This window comes from Pongo abelii, chromosome 8 (assembly GCF_028885655.2).
Source record: "Pongo abelii isolate AG06213 chromosome 8, NHGRI_mPonAbe1-v2.0_pri, whole genome shotgun sequence".
NCBI lineage: Eukaryota > Metazoa > Chordata > Mammalia > Primates > Hominidae > Pongo > Pongo abelii.
In genome coordinates this window covers 60,446,264-60,454,251 of record NC_071993.2, presented here as the reverse complement: position 1 = coordinate 60,454,251, position 7,988 = coordinate 60,446,264, and the positions used below count along the sequence as shown (strand labels likewise).

General features: G+C 33.9%; 1 non-coding gene across 1 annotated transcript; it reads left to right on the top strand.

The window, feature by feature from the left end:
- The first annotated feature begins 7,546 nt into the window (after positions 1 to 7,546).
- LOC112135278 (U6 spliceosomal RNA) lies at positions 7,547 to 7,653 on the top strand. Its single transcript, XR_002916581.2, has one exon. It is a non-coding gene; the product is annotated as a U6 spliceosomal RNA (small nuclear RNA).
- The last annotated feature ends 335 nt before the right edge of the window (positions 7,654 to 7,988 follow it).

Sequence of the window (7,988 nt, the reverse complement as noted above, 5' to 3'; positions counted from 1 at the left end):
TGATAGCTACATTAACCAAGTAAAAAAGAGAGTATACCCAAAAAAGGAACAAAATCAGAAACAAAGAGGGAACATGACAACTGATAGCACAGAAATGTAAAAGATCACCAGAGAGTACTACAAACAAGTATACAGAAATAAAATGGAAAACACTGAGAAAGTAGATAAATTCATGGACACATAAACCTACCAATCTTGAATCAGGAAAAAATAGAAAACATGAACAGACCAATAACAGGCATCAAGATTGAATCTGTATTCAAAAGTCTCCCAACTAGGAAAAGCCCAGAATGTTATGACTTCACTGCCAAACTCTACCAGACTTACAAAGAAGAACAACAATTATCCTCAAACTATTCCAAAAAAATTAAAGAGGAAGGAATTCTCTCTAACTTATTCTGTGAGGGCAGAGGTGCATTGATATGAAAACCATACAAGGACACAATAAAAAAGAAAACTCCAGGCTAATATTTCTAATAAACATAAACATAAGAATTTTTAACAAAATACAACCAAATTAATCCAAAAGCATATCAAAAAGAATACACCATGATCAAATGGGATTTATACCAGTATTGTAAGGATGGTTCAGCATATGAAAATCAGTAAATGTGAGCCATTCACATCAAAAATATGAAGAGCAAAACCATCTGATCATCTCAATAGATTCAGAAAAAGAATTCTATAAAATTAAATGTCTTTTATGAAAAAAGCTTTCAATAAAGTAGGCATAGAAAGAACTTACCTCAAAATAATAAAATGCATTTATGATAAACACACAGCTACATCATACTGAATGGAGAAAAGCTGAAAGCTATTCTTTAAGAACTGGAGTAAGACAAGGATGCCCACTTTCACCACTGCTGTTAAACATAGTACTAGAAGTTCTAACCAGAGCTATTTGGCAATGGAAAGAAATAAAATTCATCAAAACTGGAAAAAAAGAAAGTCAAATTATTCCTTTTTTCAGAGCACATGTTCTTATGTTTAAAAAAAAAAATACACTGAAGTCTCTACCAAAATCTCTTAGATCTCAATTCAGTAAAGTTACAGGATACAAAATCAACATACAAAACTTACTATTTCTCTAAACTGAGAATAAACTCACTGAAAAAGAAATCAAGAAGACTATCTCATTTTTAATAGCTACAAATGAGATAAAATAAAATACTTAGGAATATATTTATCCAAGGAAGTGAAAGACTTCTATAAGGAAAATGACAACACTGATGAAATCAATTGAAAAGGACACAAACAAATGGAAAGGCATTCTATACTCTCAAATTAGAAGACTTAATCTTGTTAAAATAACAATATTACCCAAAGCAACATACAGATTCAATGCAATCTTTATGAAATACTGAAGCATTTTTCACAGAAATAAAAAAAAATTCTAAAAATCATATGGAAGCAAAAAAGTGCCCGAATAGCCAAAGAAATTTTGAGCAAAACAAACAAATCTTGAGGCATCACACTATCTGACTTCAAAATATATGACAAGGCTATAGTAATCAAAACTGTATGATATTGATATAAAAATAGGCACATAAACCAACAGAACAGAATTGAGAACCCAGAAATAGATTTACGTATTTTAGTCCACTGATTTTTGATAAAGGCACCAAGAACATACATTGAGGAAAAGATATCCTCTTTAATAAATGATATTGGGAAACTGGATATCCATATGCAGAAGAATGAAACTAGAACTCTGTATTTTACCATATAGAAAAATCAACTCAAAATGAATTAAAGACTTAAATATAAGACTCAAAACTGTAAATCTTCTAGAAGAAAACATAGGGGAAGCACTCCAGGACATTAGTCTAAGCACAGATTTTATGGTTAAGATCCCAAAAGCACAAGCCAAAAAGAAAAACAAAAATAGACAAATAGGACTATATTGAACTAAAAAGCTTTCGCACCACAAAGGAAACAATCAACACAGTGAAGAGACAACCTGTTGAACGAAAAAAATATATTTGCAAACTATTCATCTGACAAGGAACTAATATCCAGAATATTCAAGGAACTCAAAAACTTTAAAGAAATATAATAATAATAATTCCATTTAAAAATGGGCTAAGTATCTGAATATACATTCTCAAAAAAAAAAAAGACATACAAATAGCCAACACATATATGAAAAAATGTTCAACATCACTAATCAACTGCACCTGTTCAATAGTGAGCTGTGGGTCCTGAATTAGCCCAAACATGCTCCTCTACTCTGCAGCATTCAAAATCAAACACACTGATCCCAAAGTAGTTGCTCCCATGATCCAGTTTAGTAAAGGTTTCTCAGGAAGCTGACGATATCAATCCACAAAATGAAACATTTATTTATTTTTTTTACATTTTACTTTCTGGTTTTAAAATTACTTAGTTTTGCCTCCATCACCCCCGCCCCAACCACCCCACCACTGATTACCTTTTTGGTAACCACAGGACTCAGTCATTTTATTTTGTCCCTGGCATTTTTTTCCCTTCATAGGTAGCTTTGAGGCTAGCGATCTGAGCTCCGACAGACCTGCACCCCAAGCTTAGTCCAGCCTCAAAGTTCAACCCAGCACTTTCTTTCTTCCATTTTAGCAATTATAGATAACAATAACCAAGGGATTGAATATTTTGCTTTTTGCATCTTAGTTTGCTTCTCTTTATGCATCCATTGAACCAAATCCCCAGACATTTGAGCCATCTCTAAATTCCACTGGTAACTTTTACCTTTGGTGAACGTGATGCAACACAGCTACAGCTCCGTACCATGGATAACCATGCAGCCACCCGGTAATCAAAACTTTCACACTTCCACCCTTTTGTCCTTTCTCTTTCTATCCATTTAGTTTTAACTGTATCATTTTTTTTCTTCATTTGAAACAACCTTTAAATAGCCTCTCAACTAGACAAAGTTACTTTTCCTTTAAGCCAAACCATGAAAACCATGTTTTTCATAAACTTCTTTCCCAAAATCACATATTTTTCTTTATATAAACACTCTGTATGTAGAATACCTTTTCCTACATTGAGCAGTTTTAATTACATGTATTAACTACTAGTCTAACCCTTAGTAACCCAAATTCCTAGTAAAAACTCTAGAATTGCTTAATTTACCATAGCACGACTTCAGATTTTAAATCATTGAAGAGAATTTTGAAATTAGTTTTATTTACCAAAGATTATTAAAGCATGTGAACTAACAGGCATTTGAGCTAACTTTTATTTTTCTAATAAAATATTTGATTTATGTGTATAATTTCTCTTTAAGCCAATTGATTAGAGCTTTGTACATTTTGTAGTGAAATATCACTTACATAGCATGCATATCAACATAACAGACACGCAGAAAGAAGCAGATCTTGTGTTTATAGGGTTTTTCGTTTCCCAGTTTTCAAAGTTTCACCCCAACTTTAGACTGTCAATCTCTTAAATTGCTGTTTTATGCCCTAAACAATTGTTAGGGAAGCAACTTTAAATTAGCGTCTCTAAAGACAGGACTCAGGGGAACTAGGTAGAAAATTTACATCTCAAAGACACAGAACTTAGATCTAAACAAAAGCAGTGTTTGTTATGTAAACTTTAAACCATTCTGTTCCCCATAAAGTTCCTAGTGGTTTAAGTGCAGAGACAGGTAAGCCTTTAAAAATTGAGATTTCTTTTAAATATGCAAATTACTTTTACAAAGAATTTCAAAGACTGATTTAGTTTGATAGGTGGTCTTTTCAACTTAGCTTGTTTCTTAGATTACTGATTTTAGGATAGAGTTCTTTAAGGAACAGGGCCAAGAAAGCATGAAGTTTTTAGGGTTTAACCCGTGCTTTTCTTATCCAGACATACAAAGAACTTAGCAGCCCCCTCTAGCAATGACTATCTCCTCCAAATAACTGTCCTTAGTCACCTCCAACACTGTAGCTCTTGCCCACCATCACACTACCAACCATCAAACACACATCAAGGTCAAATCCTCTCACAGTGTCAAGCAATCTATGGTACTCCCCAAAAAGCCAAAGATAATTCAATACAAAAGAGAGCAGAGTTTTATCTGTCCACTTACAACTTTGGGGGTGCCATGAAGAAAAATAGGTTTCTCCCCAAAAGAGAAATCTGGGCCTTTTCCATTTTCCCCAAAGGATCCCAGGCTGTCATAATTCTTTCTTTTTTTGTTCCCTCATGTGGCATTGAGGATGGCAAGAAGAAGGAGGGACAGGCAGAAGGAAATAGAGGCACAGTCAGGATTCAGTTGACTGAGAAGTTTTAAAGAGAACAGAGGCCTTAAAACAATACATAGGTATACATATATAGCTCAGGTTGTAGTTTTAATTAAGTCAACTTTTTACTGTCAAGCTCTTTAAAGAGAAACCGTTTCCAATTGTAATTCCTACTGAAGCCATTTTACTTTGCTTCTGCTAGCTGGGCTTCTGTTGCCAAATAGGCAGCCCATAGAAGTGGCCATCTGCTGCAGTGACAGCTCACCACCATTCCTTACCACAGGGTGATAGATGGCTCACAGCTAACAATTTCTCTAAACGTGCTGGTATTTACAAGGCATCCCTATACTCATGCAGAAGCATCTAAAAGGTAGAGCCACACTATTCCAAATAGAAATGGCTGCCACCTGGGTTGTCCCCCATGGACTTCTTCCATGGTTGATTCATTCCCTTTGCCCATATTTTGGTCTCTCAGCTCCTGGCCTGGCTTGCCACAAGTTTCACAGTGGGCAGTTCTATGCAAACCTACCTGATATGCTTTGGTTTTATGTCCCCACCCAAATCACATCTCAAATTGTAATCCCCATAATCCCCACTTGTCGAGGGAGGGACCTAGTGGGAGGTGATTGGATCATGAGAGTGGTTTCCCCCATGCTTTTCTAATGATAGTGAATGAGTTCTCACGCGATCTGATGGTTTTATAAGCATTTGACAATTCCTCCTCCACACGCTCTGTCTTGCCTGCTGCCATGTAAGACAGGTCGGCTTCCCCTTCCACCATGACTGTAAGTTTCCTGAGGTCTCCCCAGCCATGTGGAACTGTGAATCAATTAAACCTCTTTTCTTTATAAATTACCCAGTCTCGGAAAGTTCTTTATAGCAGTGTGAAAACAGACTAATACACTATCCCAAAGTCTGAGGAAGCTGAGAAGCTGAAGAAAAAGGCTGACAAATACAGTTTCTTAGAAAGAAAGATTTAATAGGGACTTATGAACAGAAGCCATGTCTGTGTCACAAGCAGCAGTGAGATGAGATCATGGATCCCCGCCTTGATTCACTTTATAAAGCCAACACCTAATACAAAAATTAAAGATTTTTTTAAAGACTAATGTCGTTCGTGAATAAAGATGCAAATATTCCCAACAAAATATTAGCAAATCCAATCCAGAACATATAAAAAGAATGTATGCCACAACCAAGAGATTTTCTTTCTCCCCAAGGATGAAAGTTTGGTTCAATACATAAAATTTATCAATATAATTTATCACATTAGCTTTTTAAAGAAAAGCATTATAAGATATCAACTGATACAGAAGAGATATTTGACAAAAATAAATTGATAATAAAACTCTCAGAAAATTAGAAATAGAAAGAAACTGTCTCAACCTGATAAAAAAACATTCACAAGAACTCTACGGTTAACATCATACTTAATATTGATATACTAAATATTTTACTCCAAAGATTAGAAATAAAGCAAAGATGTTCATTGTTACCACTCATATTTAACAGTACGTTTCAGTCTTAGCTGGTGTAATAAGGCAAGGCAAAGAAATAAAAAGCATAATGATTGGAAAGAAAGAAATAAAATTGTTTGTAATTGTAGATGGTATGACAATTATAAGGCATCAACCAAAAAAATGAAAAACAATTTTGAGAGCTAATAAGTGACAAGGTCATAGGATATAAGAAAAATTCAAAAAACTGAAAATTTCTATATGCTAGTAATGAAAAATTGAAAATCAAATTTTAAAACATAATACCATTTACAATTACTACAAATAAGGAACACTTAAGTATATATTGAACCAAAAATGTGGAGAATCTACATTCTAAAAACTTTAAAATGCTGGTGAAGGAAATCAAAGATGACCTAAATAAATGGAAAGACATAATGTGTTTATGTTTTGGAATATTCAACATAGTGTCAATTTTCCTCAAATTAAAACACAAGCATACTACAACTTCTACCGAAATATCAAGAAAATTAGTTAGAAATACAAACCAGGTAATTTTAAAATTTATATAAAAGGCCAGATGACCCAGCATAGCCAAAACAGACTATTTCAATAAACAAAACTGATCACCAAACAAAATTAATCACTGAATAATTTGAACTAAGGAGATACTAATTTCTACAGGCAGAATAAAGCCTGAAAATGAAAAATTCATTCAATGGGCCATAGCATTACCCTAATAGCCAATCCAAATAAGGACATTACAAGAAAAGAAATCTATAGACTGGTATCTCTTATGAACATGAACAAAAAAATCCTCAGGAAAATATTAGCAAATTCAATACAACAATGTATAGATCTGAACAGATATATCACCAAAGAAGATTTACAGATGAAAAATAAGCATATGAAAAAATTCTCAGCACCATTTGTCATTAGGTAATTGCAAATTGAAAAAAAAAATGATGAGATACCACTACACACCAGTTAGAATGGCTAAAATTAAAAAATAATAATAATAACTGAAAATACCAAATACTGGCAAGGATGTGGAGCAACAGAAACTTTTGTTTATTGCTGGTGGGAATGCAAAATGCTACAGCCATTTTGAAAGAAATTTTGGCAGTTTCTTATAAAGCTAATGTAGTCTTATCATATGATCCAGCAATCATAGTCCTAGATATTTGTCGAATTAATTTGAAAAAATATGTCCCAGAAGAGGGAAAAAAATGAAATGCAACCACTTTTCATGGAAAGGTGAAACTACATTAAGCACTCAGTATATTTCGATATCAGAGAAATTTGTTTAAATTTTTGGCACAGTTTTAAAAAATGTATCCCCAACTAAACTGGAGAAATTAGGTAGAACATAGTCTGCTAAATATTTCTAGAATTCAAGGTACCTTTGAAAAGAATTATACACAGAAGAAATCTTTTAAAACAGAAGGGTTAAAATCTTGTACATTTAAAAAGAGAAACAGAAATTTCCTAGAAGGATGTACTAAATAGTTGATTTCTCACATTATGAAGGAACGACAGTGTCCATATCACTTCTCCGTGTCCATATAACTCACAAGCACACAAAATTATCAGGATAAAAAAATGAGCATCTCTGGTTACCCAACCATATGTCTTACAGAACAAACAGGAAACATGGAGAAAGAAGACGGATATTTCCAAATTGAATCAACTTACTAACAAACATATTCTTTAAAATATCTGTAAAGTTGCCTCAAGACAAAATAATCAGATTAAACAATTGGCTCTTAACCACAGCATGTTAAGCAAATCATAGAGCTACGAGGATGATGTCTTTGGGTTACCACCCAGGTACTAGCACATATAGATGGGAAAAAAAACTGCCACCAATAGGAAAGAATTTGGGTGCTCAATTTGTCAGCACATATACTAAAATTGAAATGATACCGAGTAAATTAGCATGGCCTCTGCATAAGGATCACATAAAACTTTGTGAAGCATTACGTATTTTGGGGATTGGATAGTTATTGTTTAATGGGTATGAAGTTTCAGTTCTGCAAGATGAGAAAGTTCTAGAGATGGATGCTGGTCATGGCTGCACAACAATATGAATGTGTACTTACTGCCACTGAACTATACATTTAACAGATAAAATGGTAAATGTTATGATATCGTGCAAGGTGTCAGAATTGAAATGGAGTAGCTTGTGCCAAACCCTAACAAAATAAATAAATAAAGCCAGGAGGTTGAGAAGGGAGAACTCTCATGTACACATGCCTGTGGAAAAAAAATCTAGTACAAAGACCCTGAAGGGCTCTTACGCACGTATGCCTATAACAAGAACGTT